We start from the raw sequence: 19,858 nt of genomic DNA on the forward strand, positions 1-19,858 counted from the left end.
TTTTTTTTTTTTTTTTTTGGCTGATAGCTTAGTGGCCAGAGCAGCATCACCCTTACCATATCTTTTTCTGTAATAATAACAACACACAAAAAATTGTATTATATCTTAGGGCTACAAAAGATGTCTTAGCCCAATGAATGCAGCCTCACATCACTCGCTCACATCTCTTGCAGTAATGGTATCGTACTCTTTTTCATTAACTTATAAAACCAAACGATTGCTCAAGTTTTGTGCAGAGCCGGTACTTGTCTGCATGGCTGCTGTGCTGTTGCCTCCGTGGCAGTGGTGCCTGCTGGCTGGTTAGCCCTTACCCTGCAAGGTCAGAGGCGCTCCAAGCTGGAGCTGTAAATCCCACCAGAGTGGAGCAAGGAGGAGCATGTTGGTTTTCTACTCCAACAAGCTGATGGCAGCGAGGAACTTCTCAAACTCTTGGACTAAGGTCACCTCCTGTGGATGGTCCATTCTGCAGGGCTCTTGCAGCCTGGCAAGGAGGAACATTAATGGATAGGCTAGGAATGAATTTAATGGCTTTCCTTTGCTTTGTACCTGGGTCCAGGATGGTGGGAACACCACTTTGCTGGTTATTATGGGGGAAAATTTAAATACTTATTGTGAGACTACCGGTTTCAGTGCTACTTAGAGGCAGTAATGTGGGGCTCTTATTCCTGTATCGGAATAAAACCTGCCAATGTTGCATTTTGCCTATTAGACCGGGTTTTGAATGCTCAGGATGGTGTGAATAGATGATGCAAGTTGACAGGTGGGAAAATGATATTGAAATGCTGGTATGGGAATGTTACAGGTATTATGTCAGGTGGCCAAACTGTTTTTCAGTTTCTTTGTGCAAGTTATGTAAAGTTTAGTAAAATCTGTAACTTTGTATGAGCACTCTCTTATAAATATTTACAGAGCTCTCTCTTTTGTAAATAAAGTGAAGAAAAAAATGTTTTTCTGAGAGATGGCTGTGTTTCAGCAACAGGTTATCTGTTTATGTATTTTAGCATTCATTTATTAAAAAGCTCATACTTAAGACAGAAGATATGGCCATAGTGGATCAGATTATTCCAAAGAAGAACATTGACATGTTTACTTGCATCACAAGTCATATAAAGTTTTTTTTTTAATTATTTGCGCATGCAATTGCCACGAACAAATAGCAGAACTGTTTGTGTTGACACGGGAGTTGCAGAGATGCTCGAACCTTTGCATGAACATTCGGGTACGTTCTGAAACGGCTTTCCTGACTTTGTAAGGTCACTTTGGCTATGCAGAGGATTATATAAATCTGAACTTTTATTATTACAACCCTTTGTTCACAGCTCCACCAAAATTTTGGAATAGTTTCTCAGAAGTAACTTCTAAAAGAGCCATAGTAATTGAGGTCAGATGAGCCGTATTTTTGATGAACAGCATGTTAGGAGCTGCATTAAGTGGTCAGCATCCATCTAGAGATGAGGTTTTATCACAAGTCTTTGTTGCTGAATAATTAACTGTGCAGTTGTCTCTGATGGTCACTGTTTCGGAGAAGTGGCTCCTGCCTTCTGAATGGATTTCAGCAGGTTTTTTCTTCTAAAAGAAAGGTTCTGATGATCTGTTTTTATGTTTCATGAAGACTTTTTCTCCCCACTCCTTGGCAGCTAGCTAGCGTGGGGGGAGGGATAAGTTTTGATTAAAAACTCTGTGAATGCACATTGCAGAAGGAGTTCTGGCTTCCTGGGAGCCGGTGCTGCTAATGAACAAATTTGTGCAGCTGACAGAGGATAAACTACCTGATTTATCATCATCATCTTGTTCTTCTATAAGGGAAACAAGTTGATGGTTTGTAGGTAAGGCAAGATTCATTTGTTCCTCTGCATGCAGCCAGGCCACTCTGGGGACGTGACACGCCTGCCCGTGTCACTGGGTTGCCTATACGTGTGCTCTTGAACGCAGCCCGTTTGGAAGCCTTTGTGCAACTAAAGCTTATTTTTTCCTTTTAGCTTGTCTTTCTCACGTGCCGAACATGAGACTTTTAGATTTATCTGTCTTACCATTCTTTGTGTAATGTGACTTGGTCTCTCAAACAAGATCCATTGCTCACTCCCTTTCGGAAACGCTGGCTATGGTAAGGGTATGGGGATGTGTGCATGCATGCAAAGTCAGACAAAATTTATAAGTTTTTACTGCTTCATTATTGCTGTGGGAATTGCAAGAGGAGAAACGAGAGAAAAGACGTACTGCGGCAGACTGCAATGCTAGAAATTTTTCATTTGCCAGTAATCGTGGGGTTATTTAACCAGTCTGATAAAACAAGTACAGTTGTATGTTGTACCGTTTTGTGTACAAGCATGCTTTATATCCTGTTAGCTTGGTGTTCACTGCCTGTTTTCTTCTCAGCCTTGTTTCTAGATTTTCTTAGATTTTCTCAGTAATAAGATGCCAAGCTTTCAGGTTATGTAATGTTCTTCATGTTCCAACATTAATTTTTGTTGAGTTTTTTTATACTTGGTAAACAGGCAATGTGACAGTTTTACCTGTTAGGAAGTCTTGATCTCAGAGAATTCTGATCTTAAAAATTACCTCCTGAATGAAAGAGCTGGGCAACTGTTGATGTGAAATTAAGGAAAGAAACAAGCCAGTTAAGTGTATGCAGTAATAATAGAGGTAAGTTATGCCACGAGATGACGTGCCACTGAACGGTCCCTCTTTGTAACAGCCATAGAATATGAGTAAATAAAGTGAGCTTCAGGAGAGATCTGTGCACTTTCTTAGAGTGACAGATTAAATTGTGCTAGAAAATTCCAAAAGGTAATTTTTACATCTGTTATTTATTCATGTAGGAATGATGACAGGTGGATTTAAAAAAGCAAAATCAAGTTCCTTCCTTCTTTTCCAATCCAACCTACTTTTCCTTATGCTTGTTCATGCAGTTCTAGTAACTAAGGGTCTGTGAGGGGGCTATGTATAATCAGCTCTGGTATCTGGGGGTGTCATCTTTGCACTTTCATTTCTGAGACAAATCATACTTTAAGTGAGAGAGGAAGATAAATGCTGTCATAATTTGTGTTGATAGTTGTGGCTGAGGCACATAGTAACAGAAAAACTCTACAGCTGTACCTGTCAGAGGGGGCTGTTCACTGCAGACACATCACGATCTTATTCAGCAAGGCGATGGGGAAGGTAATTGGCGGAGCTACAGATCCAGAGTCTGGTGTAAGGCTCCCTGTCAGCTTCACTTGTCAAAAATTGCTAGAAGGTGGAACCTGCAGAAAGCAGTTGGGTAAAGGTTATGTATTTGATTATTTCATAGCACAGCTAAGTTAAACAGCCTTCCAGCTGTTTGTTCAATAATAATGATTCACTTCATCTACACAGGCATGGCACTGCTTCAGTGTCATTTAATGTTTTTGATTTAAGGGATGTTTTCTCTTTTATTAAAAATTCAGGGTATATTTGGATTGTTCTATCAGTGTCCTTTTAAGTAGTTAACTTATTTCTCTCTGTGTGGGGAAACCTCAGATGAGTGATAAGGCATCGCCCACCAGAAATTCTCCTGTCAGTTCTCTGTACAAATGCTACCAGCCAGTCACCTGGTGACAGCAGCTCTGCTGTTTCCTGTGGCATCTGCGAGGGTAGAGGATCGTCTTAAACTCTTGAAGCCCCAAACCCCAGGCAGCTATGCCCAGTGCTGGCCTTTAAATGACAGTCCATGGAGCCTCTCACAGGGTCTAATACTACTTCTTTGCTATGGCTGCTGAGCCAGGAGGAAGGGACTGTTACTTTTTCTTTGAAACTCCGTTGCATGTTGCGTCTGCTGCATAATAAACCATACTGCCTTTCTGAGCGATACAGGACTAGAATATTTGTGTTTGAAATATGGATTCTGCTGCCTGACAGTGTGGTACCTCTTTGAATTTTTAGAAGCTGTCGGTGTGGGAAGCCTATAGGATTTTTAATAGTTTCCACTGTATACAGAAAGATATTTTGATCTCTGTGACTTGCTTGGGGCCATACAAATGAGTTATTGCCTGTGAACTCTCATTAACTTTCCTAACAGAATTGCATTTTATACTTTTCACTGCCAGATGAAATTCTTTGGCTCTCCTTAAAGGAGGAGCTTAAACCAGCCGAGTATCTTTTGGAAACCAGCTCAACCTTCCTGATGTGAGAGTATCAAATACTTACAGTAAGACTCTGCAGTTTCTGTTGTCCTTTTATTAACCCAGGTTTAATACTGATGTAACTATTGATTTCCAGTACTGCCTGACTAAGCTGGAGGAGTGGGGGGAGCAGACCAACAAAGAGGGAAAAAAAATCAGCCTGCCGGTCAGATTGAAGTGAAGACTGTAACAAACACATGAATACGAAGTGCATGAAATGAATGACACTGTCTGCCTTAGTTCACTGAACAGACCCAACCTCCTGCAAACAGTCTCTGCACACATCTGTTTGTGCTACTTTTTCTTTTCATTAGTCACTGTAGGGCACTGGACGAGAGGGCGGTTTCTATCCCTTGGATGTTCTTTAAGGGCAGAAATAATTAAAATCTCTGGAGGCCTTCAAGCTAAGAACTCAACTCTTTCACCTTTTCATGCAGCTTAAAAGCAGGCAAGCTCAAAACTGGAGGCTTGTATGAGCATCGTCATGTCTAGGAAGACAATTTTCATTGTCAAAAACGGGTAGTGAAGACCAGAAGTATTTTGGTCAACAAGAGAATAGCCTACCTATGTGCTACACGCCGTGACCGGATAAGATCAGGAGTTGCCTGTGTCTGGAGGTCCTGCCATAGCAAAGAACCAATGAGATGAGATATGACTGAGTGTTTCCACTGGTTGAGGAAAGCAATAAAACCACGCTCCCTGCCAACGTGATACTATGAAAATAATCCCTGCTGGCAGCAGATCCGGAGATCAGTATGACTTTGTGCTGCTTAGATACAGGAAGGTATTTGCAAAGGCTAATTTCAGGCGGGTAAGGCTCATCTCTCCAGGGGCCTCTCTAAAGAGAGCGGAGGATGAGCAGCCCCTCTGGAGAGGGACTGAGAGCAGGAGCCCAATTTAGCTGGTGTGAATCACCCTCCAGAGCCAGGCTCTGACCATCAGCTGCGGGGAGGAGTCTAGAGAGAGCCTCCTTGTTAGACTAAAGATAACCTGTGTGAATTCCCTCCTGTCTCTTAAAAAAAAAAAATCCACCGTGCCTGGATCCGTATCTGTTCCATATGTAAAATGGAGCTATTCAAACACATTTAACCTGCTATTATATTATCTTCAGAGCAGCTGGTCCGTGGAGGGATAACTACCTGCCTCTCATGTCTGCTTCTGTAGTCTTACCTTCAGCCCAAGTGATAGAGATGTGTGCCGTAGTGTGCAGATCCTCCTCGGGTCACACAGAATGGGATTTTTTCCTCTTTTAGAAGAGGAACTTTTATGCAATACACTGTGATCATTCACTCTTTTTTTTTTTTTCTTTTAAACTATGTCAGTGCTCTGAAGTAGAAGGACAGAATTAATATTGTTTGTGCGATGCTATTTCCCTTCCTTGTGAGCCTGCATTATGACACAGCCTTCAGTTACGTGATTACACAGTATTTTTTCCACAGGGCGCCATTCAGTGAATGGCAGCTTGAGCTCGTTCAATATTTCTCTTTGTGCTCATCTCTCAATGCGTGTGCCGCACAAGACGCTTTCTGCACATCCTCTGCTCTCAGCTGTGTGCCATTGTAGCCTCCTCTGAGGCCTCCCTGTGTCTGTGCGCGAGATGCTCTTGCTGCGTGCAGTACATGCTCGGGAGCTGCGTGCGAGGTGTTCAGCAGTCAGGAAAATAGTAGATGATGTCATAAATCTGTGAGTGTGCTATATCATCAATAACACTGCATATCTATTTGTGAGCAGAAAAAGAGTTCAGCTGACAGTAACATGTTTTTGCAGTAACTTAATTTCATTGTAAAATCCACTGTATATTTAGACATTAATTGAAAATGTTATTTAAAGTCTAGTATTGAGTATGTCATTTGAATTTCAGATGTGATTAACTCAGCTACCTCTTTGGCCTTTTATTGCTCACCCATAGGAAATACAAATTCTGTTTGTCCTATGCAAAATCAATGCTTGACTCTGCCACTTGCCTTTGCTTAGGGCAAACCCCTTTCTATGGCTCCTAATCAAGAGGAGGCGCAGACAGCCTTCAGACTTCACTCTCTGCTAGCTCACTCCACTGGTTGTAATGCCAGTAAATTCCTAGAGCTGTTTTGATTCCCAAAGTCCAGCCCAGAATCCAGATATGCCATTTCAGATTCTAATGTCAATGGCAGGATTAGAAGCCTGAAGGGGTTTGACAGCATGAAAGTATGACCTTTTTTGTATACCAAAGTGAATGTTTGTGGATTGTTTTTTCGTTGTTGTTGCTGTGGGGTTTTTTATTTAACAACTTCTCCCTTCACCAAATCTGATAACCAAAAAAGAGAAAAGTTGAAGTAACGGTCCCATCACTTGCAGCCCCCATATATGCTGCCTTTTGCTCCCACCTCTCCGAACTGCTGCTCTGAATTCAAGTTCCTCCTGTCTCCCCTGGAGGTGTTAACGAAGATGCGTACCTCTGCGCTTCCACGTATGTCCTACCAGCTCTGCTTCTTCCTTAAAAATCCTCAAAATAGGGAAGAATTTTGAAAACTCCATTAAAATGTGAATATACACTGCACGGAGAACGTGCGCTCTTCGGTGGTTTGCAGTTACTGTATGTATTTGTACATGTCCCCTTGAAGAGCTTGGCTGGACCCTTGGCAGGAAAGTTGCCCATTTGCCTTGTCACAGCCCCTGCTCTTGGTGTCAGTCCCATCGCTAACCCCGATTGCTTTGATTGCCCATGTTTGCTTCTAAATGCTAACAAACCTGCACCGCCACATTTTACTTTTCAGTAAGGCAGGAGTTGTTTCTTTACTTTTAGAAAAGGGTTAATTGATTATATTGGCAAGCCTTCTTTCAGAGGGAGAGGGAGGACAGTTAACCTTGTTTGCACAGCCTGCTTTAGGCAGGCTGATGGCAGAGAGGTGTCCTGCTTGTAGTTCCCTGAGGATGTGCCTCTGCAAAACTCAGCAGCTCTTGGCACGGAGTGCTCTGCTTTCCAGCTCTGCTTTCATAGCAATATCAGGATAACTTCAACAGGACATCTGCAATGATAAAGAAGAATAGAGCAGGCAGGAAGAATTTTGACACCTGCAATTTTTCTCTCACATTATTTTCCCACTCTAATCCCACGAAAACTAAATGGGCAACTACATGGTGATTTGTGGAATTGAAAGTTGCACCTCCATAGCTTCTGCCCTGGGGGATATTTCTAGGGTAGCGAAGGTAGAGCAGCCTCAGCATTTCCTGTCTGCAATACCCCATAGTAATGCAGACATTCATCTCTTGTATTTGTTGGCACAAAGTGGGAGCCTCAGCACTCAGGGGGACTGGCAGCCTTCCCTCCTGGTATGCCGAGGGGGACAGAAGGTAAAGTCTTCAGAAACTCCTTCTGCTGGAATTGCTTGCACTAGCTGGGAATGAAACGCAGAGGAAAGAAATGGAGAGGAGGTATCCGACTTCGGAGGGCACAGCAGAGAATTCCTCTCTTGGAGGAGGGCCCCAAATCAGCTGGATTTCCCATCCTATGAGACAGAAAGAAATATAGTCTAGAACAGAATGGTGCAGAGGATGGGGTCTGCCTGCAATGAATCGTAGTGCACCTCTGCTTCATATGGACTCAAGTGTCTCTTGCTCTCTGTGGATGTCCTAGATCAGTGGGATACATACTTGCAGCTAACCTAACTGCTGCAGATATTGCATCTGTCCAAAGCATGTTTGGAGCACATTAACTCTGCACGCTGCTGGAAAGAGTGGAGGGAACTGTTTTTTGCAAGCTGAGGATGGTGTCTCCCAGACCTTGTCTTTTTCAGGATTTCCAGTGTTGTGAGAGGGCAATGTGATGCGTGAACTGGGTCCAGGTGGCTTTGCACGCATGGACTCATGGTGACTTTTGAGGCCTGCTGGGTTTGAGTGGCAGCTTGACTGACAGGTTTGAGACTAGCAGTGGTGGAGGAGAGGTGACAAGTGAGTGCCTCCGTAGAGACTGTGCCGTAGCCTCAGGCAGGGAACCTGGGAATAGCATCATCTCCAGCCAGCATGGTGCACGCTGCAACCCATGGCATATAATGCAGGAAAAATGCTGCCCTTGGCAGGAGCTGCGGAAGAAGTGTGTAAAGCTTGGCTCAGCTCTCCCCCATGGAGACCGGCAGAGCTGCCTGGCTGTGTCTGGGGGAGGCTGGAGGGCAGAGGGAAAAAAAACCTTAAAAGAGCCCTGAAATGATGGTAGGTGAGTCCGCCCCCACCTCCTGCGGCGCAGCATGAGCCTCTGCTGCTTCTGGGAGGAATTTCCTTGGCAAGACTTGCATTCAGTAACCACAGAGACAATTAAAGATGCGCCTGTGCCTTGTTGTTCAAAATTTTTTCCTCATAGAATCTGTTTTCAGTTCCTAAATGTGATAGGTTAAAAAAAAAAAAAGTTCCAGAAACACTTTTACATCAGAAACTTGAGTTAAATGTCTTATTTCTCTGTATAGTAATGACTAACTGGTTGAAAACAATTGCTGCTTTTTTTAGAGTACCTATGTTGGTAGATTTAGGCTTTTTTGATCATAACATTTCACTGAACTATATGAATTTCACTTCTGAAAAAAAGAAAAACTAAAGCTTCAGTTTTCTCCCTTAACATTAATTAAGGCTGTGACCTTGCATTACTCCACTCAACGAAAAATTAACATGATCTTTAGCAACTATTCAACAGATGAGAAAATATTGTTACTTATCAGTAAAACAAGAGAGGCTTTTTCTTTAAATATTAAATGTTCTCTTTAAATGCAACAGTAATAATTTAGGGTCATCTGAACCCTGTAACATGGTTAATCAAAAAACCCACTTTCATGTGTAACCTTTAAAAAAAAAAATGTTACTTGTAATATAATCTTATACAGTTGGATTATATAGATTTAATAAAAGGTTTATTCTGCCTCCAGAAGAAAAGCTTTTCCAGGTTGAGACAAAGCAGAGAAATTGTTCAGAGGAAAGTATTTCACGCTGAGAGTATAATAAAGAAAGAGGCAGAATGGGGATCCTGTGTCCTGCCCTTCAAACGCTCACTCTAGTACAGCATTTATTTACGTGTCAGGATACTTAATGTGCATGCAACATGATGTTAATCTGAATTAGGGGCTACTCCTTTGCCTGGTGGTGCTTTTTCTTTTTTATTGCCCTATAAAATTTATTTATTTTTTAAAAAATCCTATTCTTCTGATATAGTTGGAAAAAATCCAAGTATGACTTCCAAGGGTGACACCTTTCCCTCTACGTTTTACTTTTGCTGCACTGAGCTACTGTTTTTTAGACTCTGAAGCAGCTAAGTATTTTTCAGAGCTGCTATTTGTGGTTTGGAGATCCCTTTTGGGGGGGATATGATCGCATTGCTTCTGAAAACCCCTCAGGTTGTGAGCACATCACAGGTTGAGAAAAATCAATGGCAGAGTTTGCGGGGAGGTGCCCTGGGAAGCCTGCAGAGATGGAGGGCTGCCTGGCCTCCGCTCCGGGGTGCTGCTGCGCTGGGGGCGTGCTGTCAGGATACCTGCTGTAAGACGAAGATGGTGGAAGGTCTTTGGGTTATTTTTCCTTTCCTAATTAAATGCATTCATTTTAGAAACAAAAACCTAAAAACGCAGAGAAAGAAACAGTTTAACTGCAACAAGTTTGAGTCTGTCCTATCAACTGGGCTTTTGCTCAAAAGGGGGGGTGAGGTCAGGCCTGTGAGAGCAATTGCATTTTTGTAGAAACAAGGTCTTCTGGGTTGAAGCTCTTCTGTTTCTCTCTTCTCATCTTTCCCTCTCAATTCCTGTCTCTTCTCTCTCTTGCTTTCCTTGCCCTTTTCAAGACCTACTGGATCTGAACAGCAGCAGCGAGGCGGAAGGTTGCACGGGCGACCCATGTGCTTCTCCATCCTGTAACAGGCTGCAGCCAGTCAGAGCAAAATGCAGGCAGAGGGGGATTTGCATCGTCAAACCACACATCCTGTCATCTCACAGCTTTAAAGCAAAATGAAAGGAACAAATCTACCCTATGAAGCAAGCATAGTAAAAGCACAACTACAGATCCTAAAAAAACAAAAAAACCCCCACAAAAACCCACACAAAACCCCAAAAACTCGAGAAAATATTTATAAGAAATAAGTCTTAGCTTTCTTTTTTGTAGCTATTAAGTGTAATGTCTATGGAAGGCTGGGAATATAAGGTGACCCAATTGTGTAATTAGTTCAAATTCATTAGAAGCATAAATTATAGGAAGGAGAAAAGAACCAGTAATGACTGAACCAGTGATTCTGTTCTGCAGAGAAGGGCTACAGCAGCCAAGTGCCTTATATACCAGCTCAGAAGCTGTCACGTGTATCTCATGGGTGTGTGTTTCCATGGAAATTTTTTATTTCTTGGGAGACTGAAAGTCTTTGTAAGAAATGGAAAAAGTAATCTGAAAACTATTATTTGAGAATGCTGCCTTGGAATAATAATATAAATACCGCAGAGCAACACAGAGCCTGCTTTGGCGTGGGAGCCAAGTGACATCTCTGTGCACATCTGAAGTGTTTAATTAGAGAAAAGTATAACCAGATAAAAGAGAACGTGTTCAGCTACCCCTCCACCGCCTGCCTAAAACATGAAATAGCTCTTTGTAGTTGATTCACGTGCCTTGAGCTTGGCTTAGGGAAAAGAATTTTCCCATGTTAATATTTTGATTTTCAAATATGTAACAGCTTTTGGAAAGAAATATTGATAATTTTCCAAGCCTCTGCGTCATACACATGATTTCAGCAGTGAGGTGTGTGCTTTTGAAAAGCATCTTTGCTGCACACTACAACTTCTCGATGCTTTCTGAAGCTTTTGTGGTGTACTTTTTCAATGACTGTGCTTTGGGTTCAATGTTTTTATCACTGGAGCTGTGTAAAAACAGTGATGTCTTGTAAACAACTTCAGAGTGCCAGCCTCTTTCTGCTGTAGATGAAGAACTGTTAAAACACACAGACAGAGATGTTCCACCTGTGCAACTGAAGATCAGCATTCTAATTAACATTTAAGAAACCCTTGATTTGAGGTAGCAGAGCAGGGAAGGAATGGGAAAGGTGTGTCGAATGATTTTAGAAGTTGATCTCCAGTAACCAATAAACGTCATGGTACTTCGAGGGAATTGTGTTCCTAGTATTTTGGATGTGCTGGGGCTGTAAGAACTGCAATGTTCAGCTCACCTGACGTGCTCAGGGAGCGTACATGATGCTCTAACTGTGGGCACACTGAACAATATGAATAGGTTTTACACCAAGTAACCTTTAACATTATTAATATATACAATCCACTGTTAGGTTAATAAATGGCAAGAGGCTGAATTATCAAAGAAGTTAATTGGGTTTAATACTGATTAGTTCCATTAAGGGGCTGTAATAGTTGTACTGCAGAAAGAAACGTGTTATAATGAAGAAGAAGAAAGTGCATCTCCCACCCTGCACAGAGTTCCATTATGAAGCCAGTGATGAGCCCGTGGAGGTCCCTGGTGCCAGTCAGAGAAGGCTTGGTGGGGGGCTGCTGTGGTGGGGTCTGTGCAGGCCACCCCACCAACTGGGTGAGGCTTTCTGCAAACCGTGTTCAGAAATCTGTGTGTGCTGATGGCTGGTGGAGACACCCAACAGCAGATGATACTGGAAAGACTGTAGTTCCCAATGCCTGTTTTGCCTCTTCCCAGCCACCCCTGTGTACCACTGGAGGTGGGAGAGAGAGAGGCAGCCACGGAAGCACAGGCTGGGGACTATGTGACAAAGACGGATGTATTCAATCCGATGGGATTTGCCGGCGGGTGCAGAAAATGTTAGTCAAAGTGATTGAGGCAGTTGTTTATCATCTATGAAGAACCACAGCAACTAGGGAAGGTTGTGGTTGGCTGAGGAAAGGCTGTTATTATTACACTCATATTTAAGAAAGGCAAGGAGGAGAACCAGGGGTACAGGAGGCCAACCAGCCTTGCCTCAGTCCCTGCAGAGAGCACGTCCTCTTGTAGACCATTCCCAAACCTGGCAGGACAAGGAGGCAGTCAGGAACAGTAGCACAGATTAAGTGTGGCATATAACTTGCTATGATGAAAGGACCAGCTACGTGGTAAGGAGTGAACACCCAGACTCTGTTAGATTACTACCTCCACCAATGCCAACGTTTATATTCCTGTCAGATGGGTTATTGCTGCTGGGCCCTTTTCAAGCTAATGTAATATCTGAGTTATTTTGATACTTTCTTAAAATCTGTAATTGATGCCTTTGATCTGATGATTAATTTTATCTATAAAATTTAATGTGAGTATTGGAAAGGATAATTTTATTACTGGCTTCGGTTAAATGATTTAGTCTAGCAAGAGATTCCTGCAAGGTTAATTGAGTGTTTAACTCACAGCTGACTGTGAACCCAGTGTTCGGAAAGGGAAGAGAGAGAACCAAGGAAATCCTCAGTTCAGGGACCAGTGAGAGTCTTTGGATTAAATTACCCCCAGGTGAAGCACTAAGTCTAAAGCCAGCAGCTCACTAGCTGTGGCTCTGGAAGCAGAAGGACCCAGTAAGAGGCAGCTGGCAGCTACCACCTCCTCACTGGGAGGAGGGACCCTGCTGTGGTCCTCTGCAGTGTAGAGACTCCTGCTGAGTTCCTGCGGGCCTTTCAAACACCCCTGGCTCGCCCACCAGCCGGTACCTGCTGGCAGGATTCAAAGCAAAGAACAGAGTCAGAGCTTGTAGGTGAGATGCACAGATGGAAATAAAGTAGTAGATACTGATCAAAGTGAGGAAGAGAATATATCAAGGTAAGAAATGCTCTCTTGTCCTAGAAAGAATGAGTTTTGGGGGACAGGATGTTTTCTGTGTGAAGAAAGAAAAATTAGATGAAAACCTAACTAGGGGGAGAAGTCCATACTGAGATGTCAGCAGGAGAAGCGAGGGCAATGGAAAGAGAGGAAGAACACAACAGGTGACGTCTGAGGGAGAGATTTAGATGGGGAAACTAGAAAGTAGGTTAACTGAAAGTGAAACAGAAATTCAAAAAAACTGTAGAAAAAATGGGTGGAAAAAACAACTTTGAAAAAAGAAAAGGTGCTTCCATGAGATCCTGCAAGTCATATTGCACGGAGGTGGGTGACAAATGGTTAGTGTGTGTGTGTGTTTATAAGAGGACCATGTTTGCTGGGTTTTTTTGGTTTAGTTTGTAATCTAAGGTAGGCAATTCTTTTGAATGAGGTGAGTCTGGGAGTCTGTCTTGGGATGGAGAGAAATGCATTGAAAATGAGACAAAGAGGTACCACATTAGTTCTTTGTGCTCCTGATGTTCAAGTCTGCATAGTCCAAACCCAAACAGAGTGGCACCATGTCACCCCTAGGGAGGGCTGCTTTGTTGAAAAGTAACACATCTCCTGTAACTTTGGCTAAAAGATCCTATGTGACTTGGGAGGAGAATAGAAATTAGATGCTTAGAGCCTAGCAACAGAGGTTAATGTTCATAGTAGAGTAATAACTCTTTAATATGTCTTATTGGGCAAAATTTGTAACATTAATTGGGTTTAGAAAAAGGCCCATGAACAATTTTTATTCTGCATCCAGTTTAAACATCATGGAGAACCTCAGTGGAGCTTCTCTGCTGAAACTGCTTTCAGACAAAAATGCCAGCTGGCCCAGAGGGCATTCTCCATTCTTGATTTAAAATATCATAAAGTTTTCAACAGGATTTTGAAATTATTCTGTTGGGAAATAAATTATCTCCACTTTTGCATTTCTATAGACGCAAATAGTCTCTGAGGTTCTTCATGGGCAGTTATGAGTCTACTGCCAGTATCTGAGCTAGTCGTCAGAGACGGAGAGCTTCTAGTTGAGGGACTTCCTATCTGAAATTTTCTTCCTTCTATCTGTGAAAGCATCTTGGCTTACTTATTTTCAGAGCAGCCACGAAGGCCTATTTGTTCTTCCGACGCAAGGCTCATGAGGTAAGATGACGTGCAGGGGACTGCAGCCCATTCGTAGCTACTGGGTTAAGAGGAGAGTAGTTCCTTTGAGCAGCTGTCTGCTGAAAATATGTGTGGGAGCAATGAGGGGGAAGACAAAGCATATCCACAGCAAGGACCGTGGTAACGGTCCCTGGGGTCCCTTCTGGGAAGCAGCATTAGAACTGTTGTGTGAGGGGAAACCACCCATCCTTCCTCACCTGGCCAACATTGCACAGTGTGTACACGAGAGAAAAAGGCGCTGTTAGACTGGCAGCACAATGGCAACGCTGTCATTTTGCGGGCAGTTGAACTCGCAGCAAGTTATGTACTTGAGCCTTGTGGTTTTAATACATGCCTGAGCAGTGGAACATGAAGCTTGCCTAACAGGCATTGCTCAAGCTGTCTCTACCCAAATACTGTACTTCAAAGGGAAGCCTTCTTACACACAGCCATTTCCTATAATCTTTTCAGTGCTGGAAGGCAATATATGTCAAGAGGTTTCCTTGTATTAATCTAAATAGAATTCTTAATAATTAAGACAACCTAGTCAAGTCAAAATAAATTTAATGGCTCGTATTTAATATTCTTGTTAGAGTCCTTATGAATCAGGCAGAAATGTTAGAAAAAACTCAACTCAGCATATGTCAGCAGTAAATAATAGAAGCCTGGATTGCACCCAAGTCAGGTCCTAAACTGATTAATACAAGCAACTGGCTGTAAGTCTTCCTTGAAGTCTGATGGTTTTAAGACTCTGCTAATACCACTGTAGGATGCATAGTGATGTATTTCAAAACCTAGGTCCAACTTCTGAGGAAGCTGATGCTAAATCAGTACTTGTTAGCATATCTTGACAGCCTGGATACTACTTATCTTTAGATATTGTTTGATGATTATTATTCAGTGCTTCTAGCATTTTCCCAAAGTGCTAGCTCTGAGTGAAAGCAGACCACATTAGAGCAAGACGTGCTTTTTTAAGTGCTGAAAATAAGCAGTGAGTTGTAAAATAACAACATTTGTTAAGTGCTTGTTGCACAATGGGGCAATGCAGAACTTCAGGGAGTTCAAAGTTAGTGCCCCAAGTAAGGGACTCTGTATGTGGCAGAAGTAGGTTTCCCATCGAAGTGTCTTTTGGCTGTGAGCCTCACAAAACTGCTGGTTTGGTGTTTTGTCTTAATTTTCTGGGAATTCCCATGTTTTGGAAAATTTCTGTTAAGTATTTTAGGGTGTTTATGAAACATGGATACCCAATCATAAGGAGCCACTATAAGTCCCTTAGGAATTGTGGTCATATTGCACTTCTCCGAAATCAGTCGCAGCATCGTGAGGATAGGTAAAGCCAGCTGTAAGCAAGAGCTTTGGAGCTAACTGGCTCCCCAGAGCCCCGCTCCCTCTGGCTGTCACCTCTGTGCTGTGCTCTTCCAGCAGTGCAGCTCAGGTAGCAGAACTGTGTCTACATATTTCTAGGAGAAATTATGCTTTTGTGCGTGTTGTATGAACGAAGTTAAATTTTCAGACCTGTTTTGTGCATTTGTGCTGGGCCGTGCCTAGGTTGGTTTTGCTCCCTGCTTGTATCCATGCCTGGTGAACTCACAGCCTGCGCAACACACACAAATAAAGAGGGTGAACCCCATTATTAAGCATCACAACCTGTAACATATTAAACAGCTGGAATGCAAACGAGCCCTGAAGAAATTAAATGACGTATTCAGGGTCAAAGTGATTTTCTAGACAATGACAAATGGCTTCAAATCTTGGTTTTATATACAAGTAATGAGTCAGGAGGTTACTCGATCTGGGCTTTCCACCACTAAAGCCTGTCCAGTAGCTGTCTCTACTCAGGCTGCCATGCCCACTGCTTGGACGAGAGGAACAGCTCCCCCAGATCCACCTTGGGTCTTTACGTAGTGGTCTAACAAACAATATCTGTCTCCCTCTTATTTCTTTATTTTAAACGATAATTAGTCTAGCATGGCTGATTATGTGATTGCTATTGAAGTAGTTTAACTGGATTGCACTGCATTTTTTAGATATTTTCTCTCTTCAGATACCTGCTTTAACGGCTCCCTGGTGCTCTTTTTCGAGGTTTTATCTATAAATGGTCTTGACCAATTTTCTTTCATTTAATTATTGCTGTAACTGCTTCAGTGGATTAAGAGAATGCACCTAATGTGATATATTTGGATTTTAATAACTCAGTTGATATTTCCTCATTCAGATTTCCATTTTATAACAAAAGAAAAGTCCCGGTTGGTTTGAATAGGACCGCGGCCACGTGGACCGACAGCTGGCTGAAAGATTTTACACAAAGGCAGTGCGTTAATGTGGGGAAGGCTTCTGGTAGAGAGCTGCTAGAATCAATTGCAGGACTTAATTCAAGTTCATTGCTGATTGGGAAAATGTGTTAAACTGGACATTAAAGAAATTTGCAAATGTTACTAAATTGGAAGACATTGGAACACCAATGAAGAGAGAGAAATTTAAAAGGCATCAATGACCACTAGAAAAATGAGTGGAATATCTACTCAGAACTGAATCATTTTAGGGAAAAAAAGACAAAGTTAGTATTTCTAAGGGAAGATTATCATATATAACACTGAAGAGGGAGGAGAAAGCTTGGAGGTAGAAATGCTGTCACTGGATGTCTCACTGCAGATCAAATACTCTATTTCTATGTGTTTTGGCCATGAAAAAGCCACTGTAATTCTGGGAGCTGTGTCTGAAAATACCCTTTTCTAATCAGGGCATTAACTCCTTTTAAACAGTGGCTTGGCCTGTCCCAGTGCAAGGAGCGCACCGAGAGCAAGCGCTTGTTTTGTTCCTCTCTGTTTGGCATCTTTGTCAAGTTTTGCATCTGTTAAAGGGCGACAACACCCAACTTGGTTGCAAATTGTGGGGTCTTGGCTTTGGTGTTTAAGGCAAGGCTGCATGCAAAGTTTGTGACTCCTAGTCTGTCAAAGAGCAACACTGGTTGAATAGTTTATTGCAAAGAGTACTATCAGTTACTGATGGTTCCTTCATTAGGAAATTATTTTTGAATAAATACTTCTCTTTCCTGCAGCTCTACAGAAAAGACCATCCCTCACCTCCACAGCAAAAGGGCAAATTCAGATTTAATTATGTTAAGTTCTGTGTGGCTATAGGATCTCGGTAATGAGGAGCTAAGGCTGCAGAATTGCAGTAGGTAATCTCCCATAAGCAATGTCTCTTGTTACCTGTAAGTAGTAAGTGTTACACTCAGAATGACCCTGGGTTTTCTTTCCTGAAAACTAAAAGTGTATTTGTCTTATTTCCAATCCTTCCTCCCCCCCATCCTCAAGATGATAAACTTTCTTCTGATTGACCCAGAGTCAATGTCAGAGCAAGTGTTATTGCTTGCTATCAGTAATCTGTGCGTGATAACTATGCTTATTAAAACATTGATTGATTTTATTAATATGAAGACCAACAGCATTACAGATACCTAGCACAGCCCCAGTAGGACCTAATAAGAATTTGCATTTGCTGCTGGTGACCATCAAAATTAAAATTTCTTTCTGTTTCTTGTTTTAAGGTTACTTTTCCCGTTGGTTTATAGGCTGTGTTCACCGAAGTGCCCACAAGTCTTCTCTGATCTGATATATAGAAGTGTAAGTGGCAAACAGCTGATAAAGTTTACCACTAACGTGGGACTATGATCATGCCATGATGAAATACTTTAAATATGCTACTTTGAAAATAGAGGCTTCTGATTAAAAAAAAAAAAAAGGGGGGGAGGATTAATCTGTATTTTTTAAAATGTGTATAAGTAGCAAGTTAAAATCTTTTTTTAAAAAGAATATGCTAATAGTGAAACTACCAATTGTGAAACTTTCTATGTGCAAACACAGATGTAACTCTGCTTAAAAATTACTCTCTTGGTTTTGTCATTCAGTCTTCCTTAGTCATTCAGGACATAAAGTCAACCAAGAACTTGTTTTATCCTTAGTGACTTTCAGATGTTGCAAGGCAATGCTCACCCTCTGCAAGCTCACACAAAAATCAGGGAAAAAAATGAAACCTATATTTTTATAACAGTTGGGTGATAAAATCTGACATGATCTTGATCTCCCTCTGCTTCCTTCATGTACTACACTTGTTTTTCGTTTACTGAAGCTTAAGTGATGCAACAACTAGTTGTGTTTTCCTTTCTTTTTTAAGAATGGAAAAAGCATAACAAACATTTTACTTCTGGCTTTATCGAGCTACTTCTTTACTAGGAACGTTCCTACATAACTTGAAAACAATAATGATCCTGCAGGCCCGTGCAGTTGCCTTGCAATCTTTATTATGAAAAAGGCACTAGAGATGTACATAATGCCTATGTAATACAAAAGTCTCTTGCTGACTGGCTGCAAACTCGTATCTTGGTCAGCATCAGCTATGGCGTGAAGTTTCTGTATGAGTTGAAAACTTTGTTTTCAGCACAAACACCTGATGAGGAATTCTGTGGAAATACATAAATAAATGTTTGAAGTTAGGCATATCCCATTTCTTGTGCTCTATGGTGTACTTATGGGCAGATGGTGAAACCTCCATATGCTTATAGCAATAATAAGTAACCTGTAAAAATACAGAAGTGATCAAATCAGGAGCTGGCTATATGTGCTGGGAGCAGCCGAGTTGTTTTTCTGATGGCAGTGGAGGTGGTATTTGCAGTTTCCTTCACTGGATGCTGGTGATTAAACTTCTAATCAACCACAATGTTTCTGGAAGGTTTTAATTACATTTGTTCTTTCTAGGCTGTTTTGATATCAAGTGAACTTTTAAAAAGCCACCATCGTCTTCCACAGAACTAAAAATTAATTGAAATTCTGCCATGCAATTTTGAGCTGACATTTTTATAATTACAGAGAAGCAGCTACATAAAAATAATGTTCATGCTGAGCACTGGAGCCCAAAGCTGTCCTCGTGCAGTGCCTTCGTGTTAGACCTCTGGAGCTGGACAGTACTCTGCAGAGCCTTACTGCAGAAATACCCATGGCCAGAAAGGAGGGGTGGACTGGGGGGAGAAGGGATGAAGAACAGAAATGTCTTTAGCAGAGCTGTGGCCACTGTTTGCAGCTCTGCTGTGGGCATGCCATGGCTGCTGCTGCCTCTGCTACTGCTGTGTTTCTGAAGCATGGTAAAAAGTGCCGGTCACCTTGTATAAAAATAGCTGTCATAAGGACAGGGAAACTTCAGCAGAGAATCTGCATGCACAATAAATGGGGTGAATAGTGCGAGTTTTCCTGTGGAGTTTTCACACTGACTTATCCTATCAAATCCAGATGCTGAAGCTGATGGCGTTGTGATTCTGGTTCTTGTATGCTTTGATATCTATTGAAAGATATTTTGAGATAAATATTCCTGACTCTGTAATATCCTATCCTGTGCCACTGTTTCTGGAGAAAAGTACAAATTGTACGTGCACAGCACTTCTGCACCTTGTACCAGCATGGACTAAAGTTTAGAAATAAAAGAAAGTAACCATGCCAGGATATTTATTAATAGGATGTTAGTAGTGGCATATTGAAGTAACTTTGGTGAAATATTTCTTAATGCTAGCTAAATTAAGAAATTGTGTTTATTTGCAAATATGACTTTGAAAAGTGTTCTAGCATTAGCTATATATTAGTGGTATGTTTTACTGAAGAATTCTGCTGTTCTGGGAAGACTGAGATGTAGTAATGTCAGTGAGGAAAAACACAGCACATTTCTAAGAGTCCTTGTCTAAGACTGAGAGGTGATTTGGTATCTGTTAATATGTCACCCACAAAAGTATGTCCTACACTGAAGCCAGTTACACT

The 19,858-nt window shown here is 41.8% G+C and overlaps 1 protein-coding gene across 3 annotated transcripts in view; it reads left to right on the plus strand.

Annotated features, from left to right (window-relative positions):
• KCNIP1 (potassium voltage-gated channel interacting protein 1) overlaps positions 1-19,858 on the plus strand; it is a 456,219-nt gene that overhangs the window by 125,925 nt on the left and 310,436 nt on the right. The window contains exon 1 of one of the 3 annotated variants that reach the window (XM_076350002.1): positions 1,802-1,826. The exons of the other annotated variants lie outside the window; for them this stretch is intronic. The gene's annotated coding sequence lies outside the window, so the exon portion shown is untranslated. Of the gene's footprint in view, positions 1-1,801; positions 1,827-19,858 lie in introns of those variants that run through there. 3 annotated transcript variants of the gene reach the window in all.

Source organism: Aptenodytes patagonicus, chromosome 12 (genome assembly GCF_965638725.1).
Source record: "Aptenodytes patagonicus chromosome 12, bAptPat1.pri.cur, whole genome shotgun sequence".
Classification (NCBI taxonomy): domain Eukaryota; kingdom Metazoa; phylum Chordata; class Aves; order Sphenisciformes; family Spheniscidae; genus Aptenodytes; species Aptenodytes patagonicus.